Source organism: Marmota flaviventris, chromosome 8 (assembly GCF_047511675.1).
Source record: "Marmota flaviventris isolate mMarFla1 chromosome 8, mMarFla1.hap1, whole genome shotgun sequence".
NCBI classification, from domain to species: Eukaryota; Metazoa; Chordata; class Mammalia; order Rodentia; family Sciuridae; genus Marmota; species Marmota flaviventris.
Window position 1 is genome coordinate 38,013,208 of NC_092505.1, and position 24,073 is coordinate 38,037,280.

Here is a 24,073-nt window from a genome sequence, read left to right on the forward strand (position 1 = left end):
GAGAGAGTAGGTCCTCAGATGGAAGGACAGCCTGACCCTCCTGCTCTTCAGTTTTGTTGAAGTTTCCAGAGACTTCCATCCAGGTTCACCTCTTGACATTTGACTGACAGCAGAATTGCTGCAGACTTTCAAGTCCCAATTATACATGGTAAATGTCCAAGGCAAGGTCCAAGGCAATTCTGGGTCACTTTGACCCATGCTGACAGGTTTTATGAGGGACTTGTTCTTACCAATTTTACAATTAGAGGGCATTATCTTTATTTCTCTGACTTCTGGAAGCTGGAGTGTATAAGGATCATAAAAGGGCCCACCCTTCAGGGTAACTATTCTTCTGACATACATGTAGAGACTGCATTCCTGTTGCCAATAATAGGTTGTTTGCTGAGGAATTTGACATAACCTGTGGACCTAAATCAGGCAGGGCTAAAGGTAAGTTGCTTTTTAAAAGAAAGCATTTGGGGATCAGCACAGTGATCCCAATTTATAGTATTATTTCCTTAGCCTGATTCTATTTTTCCACCTTTCATGTCTGTTACCTATCTCTGAGTCACCTCAGAAAGTGAGTTAATATATAAAAAGTGCAAAGAAAAATCACTAGCACATAGCATGTAAGAAGGGCCACAGGAATGCTGGTCATTATAACTATTCCTAAGAGTTCGAAGAAGCTAGAGTGGAATGCTGTGTACAGCACTACAGGTATAGTGTCCAGCTCATGATTAAGGCTCAGTGCATGGTGGTCTTACTACTGTCACTGCTATAGAGATAAAAAGTGAATTAGGTATCAGTCCTGAAAGACTAAAAGGCTTTAAATTGTTTGCAAAATTCAAAATTCGTTTTAGAGTGTCTACTCAGAGGCAGCAGCACTGGTGAAAAGCCACAAATGTGGGTGACAGACTTGAAGTCACTGATGTGGGTTTACCTTTCACTGGTTAAAGAGCTGAACAAGATATTTGACTTCTGTATTGATAAAATATAGTGGAAATAATTAAATAAGTTAACATATACAAATATCAGACAGAGTAAGTACTCCACCAATATTAATCCTTACTCTTTTCTTAGAAATTGTTATTGGGACTGATTCCCCCACAATACAAAGTACGTTTTTCAATTTTACCCAATTAATATCAAAGTTCATTTTATAGGCAAAAGGGAACTGAGTTCAACTGAGTAATTTCTGTTCCTTATAGTTTTCAAACAATTATAATCCTTAAATTATTCATTATCTTGCAGATGAAGTGGGTGCATATACCATCTTACAGGTATTATTTAGAAAGCATTCATCATTTAAAGATTCCTTAAAATGAAGTTAAGACTTTAGTGAATTTTGGGCATTTTTCTAACAGTTGATAAAATTTGTACAAGTAGGATAAGGGTTAACAGTGCTGGCATCAAAACATATAGAGAGAAACAGACAGGTGGTGTGATGATTTAAGTGATTTATAGTAGTAATCAATTGAAGTCCTTCCAAAAGATGTATTTATAAGAAGAGCTTTCAAAATGTCACCTATATTGCTAAACTATAAATTCTTTTTTTTAAATAAAATGGGAAAGACAAACTGTTGTGAATCATTGATTCCCTCCTCTTTGGGACACTAATACTATGAAGGGAGAACAAGCTCTACTTGTCTTTCTGCTTTTTCCCAGGGCTGCTCTGCAGGGACCCCTATGACTATGTACTAGTCAATCTATTTTGCTTCAGGGACATTAACTGAAAGGGGCTCTACCTGTCCTATGCATATGCTAATATTAACAGCAGCAGCCTTGACATCCTCCCGAAGAGAGAAAAGAGTTCTAGAACCTAATCAGATTTCAGGGGAAGGATTTTTGGAGTTCATCTGCTATTTTATATAAAGGCCTAATGTGTGCCAGGCATTGTGCTAGACGTTTATCTTCATCTCATTATATTATATAGCCCAAGATAGAACATTCTTTCTATCTTTATTCAAATTGATTAGCTAAAAGAACACAAGTGATTTAAATTTTAAATAGGTCTATCTATCATGCGTGGCAATGATTTCTTAAATATTAAATCAAGAGTTCAGACTACAAAAATCAAGAATAAATAAATGAACCTACATCAAACTAAAAAGCTTTTACACAGCAAAGAAAACAATGAATGGAATGAAATGGCAATTTATGGATTGAGAAAAATATTTGCAAATCATATATCTGATAAAAGGTTAATATCCAAAATTTATAAAGAACTCATAAACTCAGTAGCAAGTAAACATGACCCAATTAGAAAAAGGGTAAAGGACCTTAATAGATGTGTCTCCAAAGATCACATAAAAATGGCCAACAAGTATAGGAAAAGATACTCATTCCTAATCATCAGGGAAATGCAAATCAAAACCACTCTGACCTCTTACCTCACAACCATTAGGATAGCTAAGTGTTGGTAAAGGTGTGGAGAAAAAAAGAACCACTGCACATTGTTGGAGGGAATGTACATTGGCTCAGACATTATGGAAAACACTATGGTGATTCCTAAAGAAATTAAAATTAGAATTACCACGTGATCCAGCAATCCCTCTTCTGACTGTATATTCCAAAGAAATGACATTAATGTCTGGAAGAGATATCTATACTCTTCATTTTCATGACATCATTATTCACAATAGCCAAGGTACGGAAATTACCTACATGTTCATCAATGAATGAATGGGAAACAAATTGTGATATACACATGTGCATGCACATATGCCCAAACACAATGGAATACTATTCAGCCCCCCAAAGGAGGAGAATGGTGAATGTGAAAACCACACATGAATGGGCAAGAAGGACAGTATGCAAAGAGTCATAAGCCAGACAAATATATATATTACATGATCACACTTATATGTGAAATCTTTTAAAAAAAAAAGTGGCAAAGATACAGAAATAAGTAGGTGGGAAGAAACAGAAATGTAGGTCAAAGGATATAAAATAGCAGATATATAAGATTAACAAGTCTAAAGATATAACATACAAAATGAGGACTATAGTTAATAATAGTACATTATATTCACAATTTTTCCTAAGTGACTATCTTTTGCCTAATGGATAACAACGTAATAAAAGTTTCACTATAATAACCATATTACAACATATGTATCTTATAACATCTTGTTGTATACCTCAAATACACATAATTAAGATTTATTTTTTAAAAAATAAGCCTTACTGTAGAATTGAAAAAAAAATGTCTATCTCATCTAACTTTGGGACTCTATAAATGAAGTGAAAATATTCCTGGCATCAAAATTGTAACTTTAATATTTTATCTGTTCTTCACTTTCTGTTTTACATCTCTTTCTTATGCACTTGTTTTAGAATATCTTGTCACAGAAATAGTTTGTTCATCTGAAAAGGATTTTGAAAGCAGTTTTGATTATTTTTCCATGAAACTAACAAGAGTTTTGCCTAAATCTGTTCATCTGTGCTAGTTCATAATATTGGTGGATATTTACTCTTGTCGTTTTAATTAAGCAAAGGATTTGTGTAGTGCCTTCTTCATATTTTCAAGTTCTTATTTCTATAGCAAATAATATTAAGCACTCTCTAAGGTGAATTTTAATCAAAACTGTTATGGATCTAGCTCTGTCATGCAGAGGAATCCTTATGAACACAGCGCTGAGAAACTGATAAAGGCTGCAAAGATTTCATCAAATAACCAGAAAAACAACAAATTCTTTGAAATTTAGTTAAGCTAAGGTTTCTGCTTTTAGAATACCCCACTGTGGTAATTAATATTTTTCTTGAAACTTTCTCTCAAATTGAAAATAATTATTTTGGGGGGGTACCAGGGATTGATTGAACACAGGAGCCCTTTTTAATTTTTTAACCACTGAGCCACATCCCCAGACCTTTTTATTTTTGATTTGAGACAGTTGAGACAGTTTCCCTAAGTTGCTTAAGGCCCTGCTAAGTCACTAAGGTTGGCTTTGAACTTATGATCCTCCTGTCTCAGTCTCCCCCAGCCACTGGAAATACAGATGTGCATCACCATGCCCAGCTAGTTTTACTTTTTCTGATTACTAAATCAATATAATATTATGGGCATAAAAATATGAGTGCTATAGGGATGTGTAAATAAGAATACAAAGTCCCTTATAGATCACCTCCTGAGAAATAGTCATTATTAACCGAACTTTTTGACTTAATATTCAGGTTATTTCTATAACTTAAGTTCCTCAACTTAGAATGGGGACTTTGTGTGGATCATTTTTTACAATTTTCACATTTTAAATAACTTACTTAATTTTCTTCAATTAACACATATCAACTGGACCTTGTCAGACAAGGTTATTCAATTTTGTCTGAAAACAAAAACTAAAAACCATCTTTAATTTCTTAATGGATATAGTGATCCCATGAAAATATTAGCTTATTACCTTTAGTTTATTAACTCATGTCAGTCCTGCAAGGATTTTATTTTAATTAGTATGACATATGGAACCTTTGATGAACTAGAGGGCACCAAATTTTCTAGCCTCAGTTCCCATTACTCTCTTCTTTCCTTCCTCACATTGAAAGCACACATATGGACTTTCGCAGAAGCAACAATTTTGCTTTTTTCACTCCTTATGTGTTCTTACACTCCTGCTTATGTTATTTCTTATTTTTCATTCTACCTTTCCATACCATCTTTCACCATCCTGAAATTCTTACTTGTATCTCATATTGAAAATTTTTCCTATTCATCCCTAACCAACTTTGTGATACAAATAATTTTATGTAATCTTTTTATGGCTTACTTTAGTCTGCTAAAATTGAATTATATAATATATATATATACATATATACACACACACACACATATATATATATATATATAATGTTTTCAAATATATACATATATTTTATATATATATGATTTATATATAAAATATGATATATATATAATTACTATAAGTCTAACATAGATTAAATGTTTTAGCAGTTTAAAAATGAATGAGTAGATGGACAGATCAATAGACAGATGATGGGTATATGGTTTGATAGATGAATAATGCATGAAAATGGATACAAATATGATTAGAAATATAGTTGAATGGGTTCAGATAAGACAGAGTGGAACTCCCTTTAAGTTTTCATTAGAGAACAAGGAGGCAAAAAATAAAATAACAAATGTAAGTGACCAAATTACAGTACAGTGTGACAAGAGCTCCAAGAGATTTCTATACAACTTTATACGTTATTTGTGGAATCTTAGAGTTATGGAATAGCAAAGCATGGAATTTATCTTAGTTCTTACAGTCCTAGCCCACCATTTTACAGAAGTTGAAAATGATACCTAGAAATATAAATTTACTTGAGGCCTAAGGTAAGACATTTAACCTTTAAATCCTTCAGATCATGCTGACAATTTTCCTACAGACAGAAAAAATGAAAGGAATACATTGGCATGTGACGTAAAGCTGAATCATAATTTATGTCTCAGGAGATTAACTGTTACTAAGATTAAGGTAGTATGTTGTTGTAATATGATTCAGTTCTTCTCTAGCATCCTAGATTTATTAGAAAAATTAATTTTGCATGGAAAATGACTATATTTTTTATTTACAAATATTTTATCAGTATTTACCATATGCTAGGCTTGTTGATATAGCTAGTTAGATATGGTATTTGACCACTTTCTTTTTTTTTTTCTCTTAAGGACTATTTCTTTTTAGCTTTCTTTAGATGCTCTTGATTTATATAAATATTTTATTTGTTATTCTTCATTATTTGCCTACTGAACTTATTCCTGTAAGAAATGGTGCTTATTAATAACATGGGGAGATTTTAGCTATATTTTAAAATAGATGTTTGGACATTAAGAGTTTGATTTAGAAGTTATTTCTGAGGCAAAACATTTTTTCTTGTGTATGTTTTTTTCTTTTTGACAAATACAGTTTCTTCAAACAGAAACTATTTACCCTTTGTTCTGAAATTGTAACAATATTCTATGGTAAGAAATAAAACATAGAGTATATGTAACATGTTACAGGAAGTGAGTGAGCATTGACATTAATTTCTGTAAGGGAATCAATTTGTATTTTCTATGCCTTTTTTTTTTTTTTTTTTTTTTTGAGAGAGAGAGAGAGAGAGAATTTTTTTTAATATTTATTTTTTAGTTTTCGGCGGACACAACATCTTTGTTTGTATGTGGTGCTGAGGATAGAACCCGGGCCGCACGCATGCAAGGCAAGCGCGCTACCGCATGAGCCACATCCCCAGCCCTCTGTGCCTTCTTTAAGCCTTCTAAACATTTCATTTCTTAAAATTAATATGAACAACTTCAGTAAACATCGCCCTTCACCAGTGCTAATCAAGCCAAATAATGTATTAAGAAAACCAAAACTATTTATTTTTTCAGTCTCGGACACAAAGGAGAAACTGTCCTCAAACTTTTATGTCATCTGCAGTGTTAATATACCACAATGTATTTTAAGTTTGTGTTCCTTTCACCACACTCAATACTGTTATAAGTCTTTCATTGATACAGCTTTTCAAAATACTTACTTGCCTCTTGGTAATGAGTTTCTTAATGTTTAGTTTTGTTTTTGTTTTCTTTTTATAGTACTGGGAATTGAACTTGGGGCACTCTACCACTGAGCTACATCCCTGGCCCATTTTTAGTTTAATTTTGAGAAAGGATCTGACTGTATTGCCAAGGCAGGCCTGGAGCGTGCAATCCTCCTGCCTCATCCGCCCAAGCGGATTATATGTGTACATCACTGCATCAGAATTTGCTTTCCTACATTTATAAAAATGAAAGCTCACGTAGGAAAAATAAATCATTTTATAATTTTCTTTAACATATTTCACATTTTAGTCTATATTTGGACTAAAACAGCATATCATTTCAAAGTGCAGAGAATGCATCATTGAATCAAAGAAATGAACGCTCCTACCCACATAAGCTCTGTGTGTGCACAAAAAGACAAATATAAGTCAAAATAAAAATGTTATTGTGTAGTACTTTAAACCGTATAAAAAAAAGGAAATATGGAGGATAAGGAAGAGCATACTGTTATAATTTTAAATAGCACAATAAGAGAAAGTCTCATGGATGGGGTGGCATTTAAACAAAGACCTAAAGGATGCTATAAAAATTAACCCCTGTGAATCCAGGGAAGGAACTTCTAAGGCAGAGGCATCAAAAAGTGCATTCTCTGTCTTTGTTAAGGTAATAGTAAGGAGGCCTATGTAGCTGGAGCATAGTGTGAGGAGTGAGAGGTGTTAGAAATAAACTCAGGTATTTGAGGGTCAGGTCTTATAAAAGAACAACTAAAAACTATTCTAAATAGTTGTCTTATTTAGTTGTCCTAACTAAAATGGGAATACTTGTGAGGTTCTGCCACAATGGATAGGCATCACTTGTGTTTCAGCAGGATCACCCTGACTCCAAGTCAATGAAGGTGTCAGAGGTGCTAGCAGGGAAACAATGAGAAGGACATAGCCACAGCCTGGATGCAAGGGACAATGGAGGACACTAGAGAGTTGCTAAAAGAGGCAGGAGGGATTAACACTGGTTATATTTTAAAAATTAGAGAAAATAACATTTACTGATAGACTAAATGCAAAAGGAAAGGAAGTACAGAGGGTCTCCAAGGGTTTTAGCCCAAGTAACTAGAAAGATAGCATTGCCACTAACTGAAAGAGAACAAGAGAAAAGGGGCAGGAATTTGGTTTTGGATGTGTTAAATTCAGACGCATGTTCAAGACCCATGGAGAAATTTTGAGTGGACAGCTGTGTTTATAAGTAGAGGATCCAAGGAAAAGATCTGGAGATACAAATTTGGAAGTCATCAGAACATATATACACACAGTGAGAAAAGCCAGGAGAGCACACATAAAGAAAGACATCCAAAAACTGGAACTGGGACAGGCAACAAATGGAAAAGCACAATATCAAGTATGACTTTGCCATAAACAATACTTACCCCTACAGCATACACAAAAGTCAATTCTGTATGGATCATAATTCCAAATATGTGGCTCATAATCCTAGATTCATCAAGAAAGTTAAAGCTGAACCATAGATAACTAGAAAGTTGTAAGACATCTATCTGATGAACAGCTTTTATTCTAAATTATCAATAAATCCCACAAAGAAATAGAAAAAAATAGATAATTTAATTGAACACATAATAAGCAAAGGACATGAACCAGTATTTCACAAAAAGGACTATTCCAATGGCCAATAGGTATAAGACAGGGTATTTAATCACATTAAAAAGCAGGGGGGCTGGGAATGTGGCTCAAGCGGTAGCGCGCTCGCCTGGCATGCATTCGGCCCAGGTTCAATCCTCAGCACCACATACAAACAAAGATGTTGTGTCCGCTGAAAACTAAAAAATCAATATTAAAAAATTCTCTCTCTCTCTCTCAAAAGAAAAAAAAAGAAGAAGAAGCCAGGTTGGGGGCTGGGGCTCAGCGGTAGAGTGCTCGCCTAGGAAGTTCCAGGCCCTGGGTTCGATACTTGGCACCACATAAATAAATAGAATAAAGATATTGTGTCCAATTACAACTAAAAAAATAATTTTAAAAAAAAGTAGGGGGGGAAAACAAGTTAAAATGACAATGTGATACCACTGCACATTTAATAAAAATGCTAAAATTTTAAAAGCTGATGACAGGAAGTATTAGGATGATGAGTGACTGGATATTTTGCACATTTCTGGTGAGAGTGCAAAAAGATTCAATCATTTTAGAAAACTGTTTGGCGGTATCCTTACTCTCTCAGTAAGCAATGTCTTCCCTGGTTATTTACTGTACAGAAACATGTACATCTGTATACTCTCCAAACGACAAATAGTTAAAGGTCCCTCCAGCAATATTTTTAATAGACCCAAACTGAAAACAATCCAAATTCTCATCAGGAATAGAACGGATAAATAAACTGTAGTATACTCATACTATAGAATACTATACATTTATATCATGAAAAGAATTAACTATGGTTGCATACAATAACATGAATCTTACAATCATCATGTTGAGCAAAAAGAAGCCAAGCACAACGGAACATACACATATCACATGATTGCATGCATATAAATTGAAATATCAGCAAGATAAGCTAGGTTGATGGAATTTAGTATAGCGGTCATCTTTTGAAAGGGTTGGGAGCAATAGTACTTAGGGGTCTCCAAAGTACTTCTCAGGTACCCAAAGAGTCTTGCAGCCAGATCTAAGAAGTGGCTTATGATATGTTCCCTTTATAAAAATTCATAAAGCTATGTAATGACAAGTTGTCTACTTTTCCATGCATTCTTATTCTCCAGTAAGAATGTTCAAAAACAGGGCTGGGGCTGTAGCTCACTAGTAGAGCATTTGCCTTGCATGCGTGAGGCACTGGGTTCGAACCTCAACACCACATAAAAATATATTTTGTCTATCTACAGCTAAATATATATATGTGTATATATATATATATATATATATATATATACACACACACACACACACACATATATATATATATATATATATATATATATATATATATATATATATACACACATATATATATTTAAAAAAGAAGAAGAAGAATGTTCAAAAACAAAGAAAAACACATTGGTACCATTTATATTAATTGTTGTCCTCTACTCATCCAACATTCTCTAATGAAAATCTGCCTTTTTCTTCCTGATTTCTCCACTGTTCTTTAATTAACTTTTTTTTCTTTTTCCTTGTGGCTATATAGATTGAGCCAACTTATAGTGAAAAAAAAATTGTGTTGTCTGCACAAAGAAATAAATAATATAATAATAAATTATAAAAAGGTTGTATGCCTCCTATGACAATACTGACAGCCATTTAAACAGCTTTTTTGAAATGGATTCCTTCTAAAGAATGGTGTTACTAATTGTCTATATTTTATGTGAATATGAGAACAATATAAATTTCATTCATTCTTCTTTCCTTAAGAAGGACTCAAAGGCAAAATCTTTTCTATTTTAAAAGCTTTCTGTTTAGCAAAATGGAAAAGGTCCTTCTACTCCTTCCTCTGAGGGAATTGGCAAAAAGATAGCACTTTAAAAAATTTAAAGTAAAGTTCTTAAAGTGTAAATGATGGTGCCTAGGGATATACATTTGGGTGATAAACTCCAGGGAAACAGGGATATGATACATAAGTCAAGATAATGTTTACTGTTGGAGTGAGATTGAGGGTGACAGAACAGGAACAGAGGGGCTTTGGGATGACTCGAAATGTCTAATTTATCCTGGGTGATGGCTACAAGAGTGTTTACCTTATAAAAATGTATTGAACTGCACATTTGGTTTGTGTTTTCTTTTAAAATAAAAAGAAAAATGCATAAAATGTTTAAATTCTCACTTGGAAAAATTATAGGAAAAAATGCCAAGATTGAGGATTTAGAATAACTTTTCAAAATCAGTCTTCTATAACTAGCGTTCTTGAATTTGTTTATTTGTAGGGTCTTATGAAACTGACCTACCATCCTGTTCTTCATCTTTGTTGACATTGTTCCATATGTGCTGTAAAAAGCAATCACTCTTAGGGAACTGGAAACAACAGGATTTAACAAATCATTAGAAGAATGCTATGCCAAAGTTGTTTTATCATATTCAATTTTGAAATAAAAATCATTTTATATTGACAGTCTGCTGGTAAATAATGCTGTCTACCAAAATGAATTATTATAGTTTTAATTAATAGGAATGAAGTTAATGACATTTTTAATCAAATAGCTTGTAAACGACAGAAAATGCATGAATTAAATTTAATTATGTTTTTCATAATTTTTTTAAAGTAGTTGTCTGAAATAAAATTGATTTGGAAAATCTTGTTAAGCCTTAGAAAATTCATCAGAAATTTTAAAGATGAAAACTACCATGGTAACCATTTATTCTAGAAACAATCATCACATCTGTCATGAGAATGGTATTCTAGTTTAAAAAGTGTGCAGGACATACCCACAAGAAGAATGAAGTAATTCAGACTTGGGGATGGTTCAGAAGACCTCAGAAATGTCTGTCTCCCAAATTAACAAATGAATTACAATTCCCAACAGAGAATATATGAAATGTAGCTTTTGAATCACCTCTTTAAAATCCCCTCTTCTCCCTGATGAGAAGAATCACAGCCTCTCGGAGAGGTGTTTCTCCTTTGCTAGAAAAGCAATAAAACTTCTTTTCCCTTTTAAAAAAAATGTGTGCAGAATAGCTTTTATTCTCAAAAAGCCTCTTTTAAGGAATAAAGAAAATATTAATTATTAAATTAAAGGCAAATTAAAACAAAAATTATTATAACAGAGTTAAAGATATGATTTAACTCTAAATCATTTCATATGATTCCTGAATAGAAAAATACTTTCTTAGCAAGAAGCAATCAAATAGCAAAGAAAGACAATAGTTTTTGATAAGGGTTTTAAACCAAAAGAAAAAAGTATCAAGTTACTATATATTGGAGTACAAATTCATAAGTTTCTGGAAGCAATTTGAAGTATGCACTGAACTTATTCTTTTGAATTTATGTTCATATCATTTCAACTAATACTTGCATTTCAAGGCATCTATCCTGAGGAAATAATCAGAATTGGGAAAAGTGCTTTTTCAAATATTTCCAGAAGTGTTATCTAATACATTGAGAAGATAAAAGCATAATAAAAGCATAATATCCTCTCTATTGAGAGATTTCCCATTAGAGATATTTTTCCAAGTTACTTGAAATTTTGCATTTTCTGTTGTAATACTTCTGGTACAGTGATACTTCATATAGAATATCTCAATAGATACCATTATAAGGAGACAAAAAGAATTAGATGTCTCTAATTAAAATGCCAGTACATTTTCAGGTTTGTGGCGGGGGAAGCCATATTTTTAAGTTATTGTTACAAAATGTTTATGCAGTTGACTAGAGTTGGCTCATCAGGAAAGTTTTCTCAGTATCTCATCCCCAGAAAAATCCAGTTTCTTTACTCAGATATATTCTTTTAAAAATTCCCCAGTTAGGATAAATGTTGCAGCAATATCTGAAACATGATGATAAACAATTAATTTCCAAGAACTATCTGGTAACTTAAATGTATTTGGAAGCTGTAGTGCTGTTGCTGTATTTTGAATTAAGTTAATTTTGAGAGAGAATTTTAGAAATATTTAGAGTCATGTCCATTTCCCCTTCTGAAATCCCATTCCCTGACTTCCATGGGTCTTATCTAAATTGCACCTAGCAGACGCTCAATCAGTGTCTGCAGAATGAATGGATGAATAAACTAGTGTGGATGTTTGTGAATCTTTAAGATTGAGTGCTCATTTTTTCAAGCAGAGACTTATTTTTCAGTTAAATTACCTTTCACCTGCAAAAGAGAGATTAGTCTTAAAGAAACTCTCATATGGAATTGTTTTACTTCGTCCTTTCTAGGGAAATTAAACTAATTAAAGTAGAACTTCATGTCCCTAAATAAGAACATTAATATGCATTGAAAATGTTCACATAGATTCTTCTACAATTCAGTGGAGTAGTGCACACTATTAATGTTCTCAAATATCCAGTTCTCTTCTGCTTCTAGGTATGAGGAAGACTATTCTTCCCAAGCCCTTGAAGTTAGTATAGTCACATAACTAATTCCTTCAAATTAAAGGTAAGCAGTAACTAGCAGGAAATACTGGTGCTCAAGTACCCTGCTCTTCAGCACTACAAAAGAGATATCATATGAAAATGGAGTGGTTACATGGAAAAGAGCCCCCAGGGAACTCATATTAAACCTGGACCATGAGCTAGAAATAAGTTTTGTTGCTATAAGCTATTAAAATTTTGGTGCTGATTGTTGCCACACTTTGACCTAGCCCATTTGCTTCAAGATACCTCTGTTCAGTCTCTATATATAAAATCTTCAATATCACACATACTTTCACTAACGGTGGTCAAAAAATACGTGTTAATGATATGCTTTATTTGCCTAATGTTAAAGTTGAACAATGCATTGATATGTCTTTAAATAGTCCAATGCATCAAGTAATAACTTCCCTGTTTCCCTTTAGAGGCCTACTAGTGGCAGATGCTTTGCAGAAATTCAAGGGCCCTGGAGATACAGAATCAGTCTCTATCTGAAGGATAAGCTGCATAAGACAGAATTAAAAATTAAGATTTCCCTAAACGTGATAGAAAGTTTTTGTTGTTGTTTGTTTGTTTGTTTTGTGTATGTGTAATGAAGCTGAGCTTGGAATGTAGGGCTAATATGGTAGCTCCATGGTGTCTTCAGAATCCAAGTCCTATCTTTCTGCTCTGTTTTCTTTGGTTTATGACTTTATCTTCAGTACCAATTTATTTGTCTAAAAAAAGGTGCTGTAGTTCCAGGCCTGAAGTAGAAGAAAATTACAAGAGTATACTATCCAACTTTCTCTAAGCAGCTTTCTGGTTCTTCCTGGAAATTCCCCATGACACTTCCTGTGCTGCATCTTATTAATCAGAACTTGATCATATGAACATACTGAATTGCAAATGTGCTATAGAAATGTGGTCTTTTATCTAGAATTAAAAGGGGGATGGATATTAGGTGGCAACTAGAATCTGTGTCATATTCCTGCCACGGTTTCTATCCTATGTTGACTATCCTAATTATCTATATAAATATTCTTTTAACTCATTAAAATTTTAACTTCTATTCTTCTCATCTTTCACTAAATATTGATATTATTTTCTTAAAAATGTTTACATTTTCTCTTTTCTTGATCAATCAAATGATCCTTTTTTCATTTCAAATCTTTTTAGCATCTACCACAACTTGAAACTTGTCCAAAAAGAAATATTATTCCCTCTTGCTTCTTCTCTTCTTTTTTGATTAGATCTTTTCTTGGGTTTTTAATTTATTCTCTTACTACCTCACACAGGATCCTCTGTAGCTCAATGATTTTGATATAATTCTACATATTATAAATGCAACTAATTTTTAATTGCCAATAAAAAAAGTGAACTTAACCTTTCACATTTGAAAATAAGCTACAAACAAATGGCTGTTGCCAGGGGATGGGAAGGAGTCGTTAAAATTCAGAATATACCATTATCAAAATATACCATATATCAGAATACATTTTTGTATTTTTGTTAACAGCCTATATCAAAATAGAAAATGACACTGAAGGTGTTAAAAAAAAAAAAGCAGAACCCCTACAGACCCTTGGTAAGAATGTTAATTAGTTCAGCCATTATGGAAAACAGTATGTAGATTCCTCGAAAAACTGAAAAAAGAACTACCATATGATTCAGCAGTCCCACTACTGGGTATATATCCAAAGGAAATGAAATTAATATGTCAAAGAGACATTTGCACCCTCACAATTTTGCAAGACTGAAAAGAGATGAAAACAACCTAACTGTCCAACTGATGAACAGAAAAAGAAAATGCGGTACATATACACAATGGAATACTATTCAGCATAAAAAGAATGAAACTCTGTAATTTACAGAAACACAGATGAAACTGGAGATCCTTATGTTGAGAAAAATCAAACAGGCACAAAAAGACAAGCACCATGTGATCTCTCTCATTTGTGGAGACTACAAAAGTTGTCCTCATAGAAGTTGAAAGCAGAATGATAGTGACCAGAGCCTAGAAAAGTAGAGAAGGGTGGGAAAGGGAAATGCTGATGAATGAGTACTTATAGCCAGGAGCCGGAAGTTCTGGAGTGCCATTGGGCAATAGGATGACTATAGATAATGGTAATGTACTGTGTATTTCTAAAAGCTCTAAGAAAGGAGTTTCAATGTTTTTACTACAAGGAATTGATAACTGAGGAGATAAGTATGTTTAACCTAATTTAAACATTACACAATGGATACATGTATCACAATATCATATGGTATTCCATTAATATATAATAAAAGTTAAGTTTTTATATTTCAGTTAAAAATTCAATTTCATCTAAATTTTTAAAATATTTATTAAATTAAAGCAGGAATTACTAGCGTTAATACCACTTGAAAATAATGCCTTTCAAATTAAACTTGTTATGTCTGAAAAAAATGTACAAAGATAAACAAATAACAGAGCATCTAGAGTTTAAGTATATGAAAAGTTAACTGTTGCTACCCATGCCTGTCCAACAATCTTCTTCTAAAGATTGCTCAGTAATATACTTTATTTCAGGATCTACTGGGAAACACCGATTAGTTAAAGTTGACCAAAATACTTGGAATGCAACCACCATTTGACCCAGCTATCCCACTCCTAAGTCTATACCCAAAGGACTTAGAAATCAGCATACTACAGTGACACAGCCACATTAATGTTTACAACAGCAAAATTCACAATAGCTAAACTGTAGAACCAAACTATATGCCCTTCAACAGATGAGTTGATAAAGAAACAGTGGTATATATATACAATGGAATATTACTCAGCTTTAAAGAAGAATGAAATTATGGCATTCACAGGTAAATGGATGGAGCTAGAGAATCTCATGCTAAGCAAAATAAGCCAATCCCAAAAAAAACAAAGGCCAAATGTTTTCTGATAAGCTGATGCTGATTCAAAATGGAAGTGGGGCAAGGGAAGAATGGAGGGACTTTGGATTGGGCAGATGGGATTGAGGGGAGGGGAAAGGGTATGGGGGTGGGAAAGGTGGTGGAATGAAATGGACATTATTACCCTACATACATGTATTATTGCACAAATTGTGTGACTCTGCAGCATGTACAACCAAGGATATGAAAATTTGTGATCCATTTGTGTACTATGAATCAAAATACATTCTACTGTCATGTATAACTAATTAGAACAAATGAAAAATAAAATAAAAAAATAAAGTTTACCAAAGTCTAAGAATGGGAAAAAGAGACAATAGGGCGATGGTTATTGTTTCAGTGACTTCTGCTGTCACTGCTTTTGCTAGAAGATAAAAGAGAAAAATGACAAGGGAGTGGAGCAGTAGTTCTGGGCCTTCTAGAGAACACTCCGAAATCTTACCTAAACTCTCCCCTATCAACAAAAAGCTGGTCCCATGTGTATATGCCACAACTCTACGTGGAAACAATCACCAGCAAGTGCACAAAGGATGTAGTTGCATGAAGTGTTTGAAAGAGAGCTGACCTGCATTTCTCTGACTGCTAGAGATGGTGAGCATTTTTTCATGTGTTTGTTGATTGATTGTATGTCCTCCTCTGAGAAGTGTCTGTTCAGGTCCTTGGCCCATTTGTTGATTGGGTTATTTGTTATCTTATTGTTTAATTTTTTGAGTTCTTTGTATACTCTGGATATTAGGGCTCTATCTGAAGTGTGAGGAGTAAAGATTTGTTCCCAGGATGTAGGCTCCCTATTTACCTCTCTTATTGTTTCTCTTGCTGAGAAAAAAACTTTTTAGTTTAAGTAAGTCCCATTTGTTGATTCTTGTTATTAACTCTTGTGCTATGGGTGTCCTATTAAGGAATTTGGAGCCCAACCCCACAGTATGTAGATCGGAGCCAACTTTTTCTTCTATCAGACGCAGAGTCTCTGATTTGATATCAAGCTCCTTGATCCATTTTGAGTTAACTTTTGTGCATGGCGAGAGAAGGGGATTCAATTTCATTTGGTTGCATATGGATTTCCAGTTTTCCCAGCACCATTTGTTGAAGATGCTATCCTTCCTCCATTGCATGCTTTTAGCCCCTTTATCAAATATAAGATAGTTGTAATTTGGTGGCTTAGTCTTTGTGTCCTCTATTCTGTACCATTGGTCCACCCGCCTGTTTTGGTACCAGTACCATGCTGTTTTTGTTACTATTGCTCTGTAGTATAGTTTGAAATCCACCCTAAGATACCATCTCACTCCAGTAAGATTAGCAGCCATTATGAAGTCAAACAACAACAAGTGCTGGCGAGGATGTGAGGAAAAGGGTACTCTTGTACATTGCTGGTGGGAGTGCAAATTGGTGTGGCCAATTTGTAAAGCAGTATGGAGATTCCTGGGAAAGCTGGGAATGGAACCACCATTTGACCCAGCTATTGCCCTTCTCGGACTATTCCCTAAAGACCTTAAAAGAGGGATACTGCCACATCGATGTTCATAGCAGCACAATTCACAATTGCTAGACTGTGGAACCAACCCAGATGCCCTTCAATAGATGAATGGATTTAAAAAATGTGGCATTTATACACAATGGAGTATTACTCTGCATTAAAAAATGACAAAATCATGGAATTTGCAGGGAAATGGATGGCATTAGAGCAGATTATGCTAAGTGAAGCTAGCCAATCCCTAAAAAACAAATGCCAAATGTCTTCTTTGATATAATGAGAGCAACTAAGAACAGAGCAGGGAGGAAGAGCAGGAGGATAAGATTAACATTAAACAGAGACATGAGGTGGGAGGGAAAGGGAGAGAAAAGGGAAATTGCATGGAAATGGAAGGAGACCCTCATTGTTATACAAAATTACATATAAGAGGTTGTGAGGGGAATGGGAAAAAAAAACAAGGAGAGAAATGAATTACAGTAGATGGGGTAGAGAGAGAAGATGGGAGGGGAGGGGAGGGGGGATAGTAGAGGATAGGAAAGGTAGCAGAATACAACAGTTACTCATATGGCATTATGTAAAAATGTGGATGTGTAACCGATGTGACTCTGCAATCTGTATTTGGGGTAAAAATGGGAGTTCATAACCCACTTGAATCTAATGTATGAAATATGATATGTCAAGAGCTTTGTAATGTTTTGAACAACCAATAAAAAAAAGGAAAAAGAAAGAAAGAGAGCTGACCGCTGAAGAGAAAGCTATCTCCTAGAACAAAAGAAGCCTGAAAGAAAGGGAAACATAAAACACTCCATGTTGATTACAGAAAAACATTAATTCTTCTCTGTTCTAAATAGAAAAATAGCTTGATTACATATTTAAACTTAGCGGTCCATATCATGAGTGTTCCCAATGAACAGAAGTTCATGAAAGGTAGACAAAATAATGTGTCTTACAAAAATCAGGCCTTGGGCTGGGATTGTAGGTCAATAGAAGAACACTTGCCTAGTACATGCAAGGTCCTGGGTTCGATCCCAGGAAGTGCAGTGGAAAAAAAAGAGAGACTTATATGATCCCTATAGTTATACACACACACACAGTATATGTACATTTTAGAAACCCCAAGTGGTAAATTACATTTTGAAACCTTAATATCACTCCATGCAGAATTATCTGCTCTTTTAACAAGAAAACAATGAATATGAACATTTTTAGTACACTATTGATTTGCCTTTCTAACCATTTCCGCACATACTAAGGTTTTCAAATACCTCAACGGAATTATTGCATTTATTCATTTATGTATGAAACAAATATTTACTGAAGTCTACTGAAGTGTACCTAGTGTAAAGTATAATGCTAGCTACTTAAGATATAAAAAAGAAGTTTATATAATTGTTCTTCTCACATGTAGCAGTAAAATCACAATAAGTTGAATACACATTAGTGTATCAGTTATATAATCTTATTGATGATTCATTTTATTGATCATGAAATGTATAAATAATCTCCACTAATGTCTTAATAAATAATTTTGTAAATCATTTTCTGTGCCTTAAATTATATGTGCAATTATCAGTAGTTCTGATAATCTTCATTTATTTCTGATTGAAAAACATATAAGGATTATTCAGCTGTATAGCGAAATTTGTGTATTGAATATGCTTTATTGGATGACTCTATCAGTTCTAAGCAATAATATATGTGGCTTTTTGGATCACTTATTCATATACTATTTTATATTTTTTGTTTCTTGACCATGTATGATTACCTGTATCTCTAAAATTAATGTTTTCACTTGTGCAAATACATTAGCTCATAGTCAATTTATGTACCAGAATCAACTGCTGCTATTTTCCATGGTGCAATGAAATCACCCTACCCTCTGACAACAGTGCTGAAAGGAAGCACCTTCCACAGATTTAGATTCACCTCATTTTATGTTTGGATTTTGGAATATTCATTCTCTAATTTACCCATTCACCTTTTATGAACTTACTTTTCCTCCTGCAAGATAATAACAAGGAAAAATCCTTGTTCAACTTGAGAAGAAAAGAAAAACCCTAACTTGTAAAGAGGGAGAGAGTAATAATCACTCCATGTGTGAAGGAACATGTCAGTCCCACTGTAATCCATATGCTGCTAAGAAAGTCATGAGGGAAAAAGAGCTGCCCCAGTCCAGTGGCTCCTCAGGGCCGCTCTATTGGTAATAATATAGTGAACACACATGCATTTTGTTGGCAAGACAGCAATGTCTAAATTCAGAGAAGGAGGACTGCTTACTTTTTATATCACCTTGTCAACTTAGGAGGTAAGCAGGGACATATGGCATGATGGATTTAAAAAGTAAGGACTTGGGTTGAACACGAATCACCCAAGGGGTGGGGAAACAAAGGTGAACAGTGAAGGTGCTTCCCGTTCAGGTGATGTTGGCAGCTGCATGAACATCATAATGACCAACCCTAGGAGTAGGACACCCTTGCCACCTGGCATGTCAGTGACAGAGAAAGTGTTGTGGTTCTCAGCAAAACAGTGATGAAGTTTAGTCATCAGGGCAAAGCTTCCTCCTGCTACTGACTCCATAACAATATAATTACAGGCAACTGCCATAACACATAGTGGCAATCAGGTTATCTGTAACTAAAAATCGTCTTCAATGTTTACTACAGTTTGACCTTGAATGTTCAAGCCATTTAATTTCTCTGTTTCAGGAATAATAATGGTAGTATTTATTTCATAGGCTCAGTGAGTTTAAATGAATTAATCGTATATGTAAAGTATTCAGAACAGTGCCAGGTACAGAACTATTTCTGTATACATATGAACGACTAATACTATCAATTTATATGCATACCAATACATATATGAAGCTTTTTGTTCATGTTTTATAAGAACAGAGTCATGTCATACACATTTCTATGCCTTTATGTTTTTCTTTGTAGAGAATAAGATCTTCTAGAAATTCTTCTTAGTCAAGTAGCTTCAACATCTTACATTTAATAAAAATACCATGCCTTGATCTCTCTTTAAATAATACTTTCCCTCTGCTTGAAAGGCATGAGCAAGTCCTTTTCTCTGCCAAGGTATTTTCTGCCTTATAGTGAGAAAACATTATTTCCTGGGGCCAGCCACACATGACCTTACTGTCATCAGTTTCTATATTTTCACCTTAAATTTCTACTGGTCAGCTCCCACAGTCTCAGGGAAAATTATCCCTGCTATAGGTCATGTAATAAGAGCTCCTTAATCTTTTACCCACTGTCATGGCCTTCATCTCCATACTACTTTCTGATCCACAAGCTATTCTTCAGTGAGTTATCTTGACCTACTTAAACCCTGTCAAGTTACTATCACATCACATCAAGAGAATAAATGGGAGGGAGAGATAATGTAGCAACAGTAAGAGCTAACACATATTGGGAGCTTCCTACCTGCCAAGACCACATAGAATTGTACCTGCTACTGTTGTACCTCCAACAGACATTGTTGGTGTTCCACCTGGATCCCCTAGGATCACAAATGCCCTGTCCTCTATTCCCATCCCAGCCTCTGTTTGCAGGCCTGCCATGGAACACCCAGAGCTGCTTTGTCTCTGTGGAGAGAACCGGAAGTCCTCCTCACCCCAAAGCAAAAGACAGTGACTGAACCAGGCAGGGTCATGCAGCCCCAGCTCCTGTGCCTAGACCAGGATGACTCTAGGATGACATTTACACCATGGCCTGGCTTATGAGATTGGGCAGAAGCTCCCTTCAGTGGAATTTTACAGGAAGTTGTATCTTTGGTTTCTTCCCTGAACCCCCGACCCACACTTGCTTTATCTAGGAATAACTTCTCAATATTATCACTTGCATACAAATCTTCCCCTCAGGGTCTGTTTCTGAGAAACACACTATGAACCTAAATCACTTCACAGTTTCTTATCTATTTTAATTTTCACATCAGCTCTAAGAGGGAAGTTAAGCAATTTAGCCATGGCCTTCCCTAAGAAGTACAGAGTTGGGCTAAAGATTCAGTATGTCTGAATTTAAAGCTTATGCTCTAAATTATGACTTCTTGAAATGATTATTGATAAGGACTTGAAAACTCAGGAGGTAAAAGAAAGGGTGTGTGGGTAGCATATTATCTCTTCCAAACTGTGGTGAATGAGCTATATCACTAACAAAACAAACATGTTTGTGTCCTTCCACAATGTCAGAATTCATTGAATAACAACAAATTCACAAGCTACACCACTTTCATCAGGGGCAGTTCACAGAATACTGTGGGTCAGCTGACAGTCATAAGTAGGACACACACAAGTTCTTTTATTTCAATATTAATTTATAAAATCTATAACACTGAAGTCACACATCATACTTCACATAATAATGCATGAATAGGTCACAGAAAGACTTAAGAAAGGGTTACAGGATGCTGTGCCAAGAGAACAGGCAAAGAGAGATATGAATGCAGAGTCAAAAAGTCACTGTAGGTTGTCAGATAAGGATTTTAAAGAACCACTTCCACAGAGTTACCAAAGCTAAGAGTTCAGAGTGAGGAAGTTTCAGTCCCAGACTGTCAGCTTGAGGTGTCAACTTGGAGAAAACCATGTGTGGTCATCACGGGCAAGACAAACTGCACTCTGCTGAAGCTGAATGAAGACAGTAAGTCAGAGGTTTGTCACTGTGACAATTTACCTGGGCAAGGCTCCTCCTGATGGGTGACCAGGTGACAGGGTCAGCACACTACTATGTTCAGTCTTGGGGAGGCTCCTTCTTTTATGGGTCTTGAGTGAAGACTTCACATCTGATGAGATCTGATCATACTGGGAAGATGTGGTTGTTTACTTGTACCAACAAGGTATGTAATCATTCTTCCTTGGCATTTGTACTCAAAATGCAATAATTTACGGCAAACTACTGCTTTATAAATGGAGTAACTCAGGTTTAGGCACAGCCTGAAAACTGCTATTCTACTTATCTTGGAGTAACTCAGAGAAGGGCTCTCTATGCAAACCCATGTCCCCATCTCTCACTTACAAGCTCCATCATTGTGGGAATTCTGCATTGCACTGACTATTCCTCAAGAGTCAACTTCACTCTACTGTCCTCTCATAGAAAAACCTAAAGGAGGACAGGCAGTTAAATAATTCCATCAGGATGAGACTCTTGTAATTGGCCTATCCACATTATGAATTTTCCACTAAGTCAAATTGCTTCACTCAGGAAAGAGACATATACTGGAATTGGGAATTTACAACTTAAAAATTCCTGTGTTAAAGTATTCTACTATATGTACTCAAAACTAAAATTTAGAACTACCAAATAAACTAAGAACAAACTCTTGTACTGTTTCATTAATTTTCTATTTGTTGAAAAATCATGAGTGTGAGAGATTTCATTAAATTTCATTAGAATTTGATTTAATGGACTGCAAATGAAATGCTTAGGGCAAAGAAATAACTGTCTTTAAGAAAGTTAGACTTCATAACATTTCCCCACATTTTAGGAATTTTTGATTTTTTCAGGTGTCCATTACTTACTCAAAATAATGTATTAATATTTTGATGAGTTTAACACATGAAAGATTTTTAATTCAGTATGGTAAAAATTAGTTTACTGTCATAACTTTTTAATGTATAAAATTAAGCAAATAAAAGTGAATAATTTTGAAGAAACACTATAATATACACTATTTTATCTAAAAGGCTAATTATTTTTTCTGTCTTCCTTTCTAATCTGAGTCTCCATGACTGCTTGAATTTCAACTTTGGAATTACTCTTCCAAAAAAACATCGTCTAGTCACTGACCCCAATAGACAATATAATAGGGTTTATTTTTTAAACAAATTAATTTTAAATTAATATTTTATTCTTTTTTATAATATTTCAGTGAGATCATGACCACAAACTGGAGGTGAAATCTGTGATGTTTCTGACCATTTTTGCAGCAAAACTTCCAAAAAGATGGTAAGTTACAAAATACTGTATAAAACGGAAAACTAGAGTGAATTTCAGAGCCTTAAAAATATATAATTTAAAGTAGATTTCATGCATGAAATCATAAAGCATAAAGCATAAGTTTTATTTATCTAAACCATACAAGTTCATTCATTTGACCAACATGCTCACCTTGCTTAAAAACAAATCATAGTGCTAATTACAAAGATTTTATTTATTCTTCCTAATAATCTGTGGTCAGTTTTTGTAATAAAGGTATCTTTAATAATCAGATCTCCAGCACAATATGAAAATAAATAAATAAAGCAAGCAAACAAAAAGATTCTAAAGAAATATGAAATAAGATAGGTTTATTCACAAAACTTTTTTAAAGAGAATTATGGAATCTTAATTTATTAATATTTGTGAAGGTATTGGTATATATTAGTTAATATAAATTATGTAAATATTGACATTTGAATAACAATCTGAGAAATAAAACTTGAAATCAGCACCAGTGGGAGTCAAAGGATTAAACTTTATCTTCTGTAATAAAATTTGTTATCATTGTAAAAAAATCATTTATACCACACACACACACACAAAAAAAAAATCTGTTGTATCTTTCAATATAGGCCTTATGGTTGTATTTTTTGTGTGATATAGAAGGTAAAGAGATAAAGCTAAAACTGCAATGTCCATAATTTTTCCTAGTCCATTAATGTATTTTGTTTTTAAGTTCCAAGAAAAATTTTAAGAAGTAATAAAGAAATATAACCACAAGAAACTGTAACCTTTCCACAAAGAATGTAACAAAAATAATCAAAAGTAGTTTTCTGTTTATAAGTGCAAAATGACCCAATACAGACCTCAACAGATTCAGGGAAGCTGTTTATTCATTCACAGACTCAGACATCACAGGGGCTCATTTTCTGGATGCGAAAATGACTGTGGGTTACAGAAGGGGATTTCAGTTTTATAGGGTACAATTAGGGTAGTTTAATCATTCGAAACTGTGGATGTGCCATTTGGACCTTCAGGGGCTAGTTGTGTAGTTTAAAACTTTAACTCAGAAAGGCAGTTGCAAAAAAGTTGAAACTCATTGATTCTTGGAGAGATGGGAGCCCAGATCCCAAGAGATGAATACTTAAATTTTGCCCATTGCTTTTCTTTCTCCGGATTCATTGTCTCCCAGAATTTTAGTATTTACTGTGTCCCCATTTAGGACTA

At 34.2% G+C, this 24,073-nt stretch overlaps 1 protein-coding gene and 1 pseudogene across 1 annotated transcript in view; one reads left to right on the forward strand and one right to left on the reverse strand.

The window, feature by feature from the left end:
• The window catches only part of LOC114087810 (tetraspanin-3-like), a 40,860-nt pseudogene extending 20,367 nt beyond the window's left edge, over positions 1–20,493 (reverse strand).
• A 2,329-nt stretch (positions 20,494–22,822) lies between these two features.
• Htr1f (5-hydroxytryptamine receptor 1F) overlaps positions 22,823–24,073 on the forward strand; it is a 44,240-nt gene continuing 42,989 nt past the window's right edge. The window contains exon 1 of the mRNA XM_071615800.1: positions 22,823–22,873. The gene's annotated coding sequence lies outside the window, so the exon portion shown is untranslated. The remainder of the gene's footprint in view (positions 22,874–24,073) is intronic.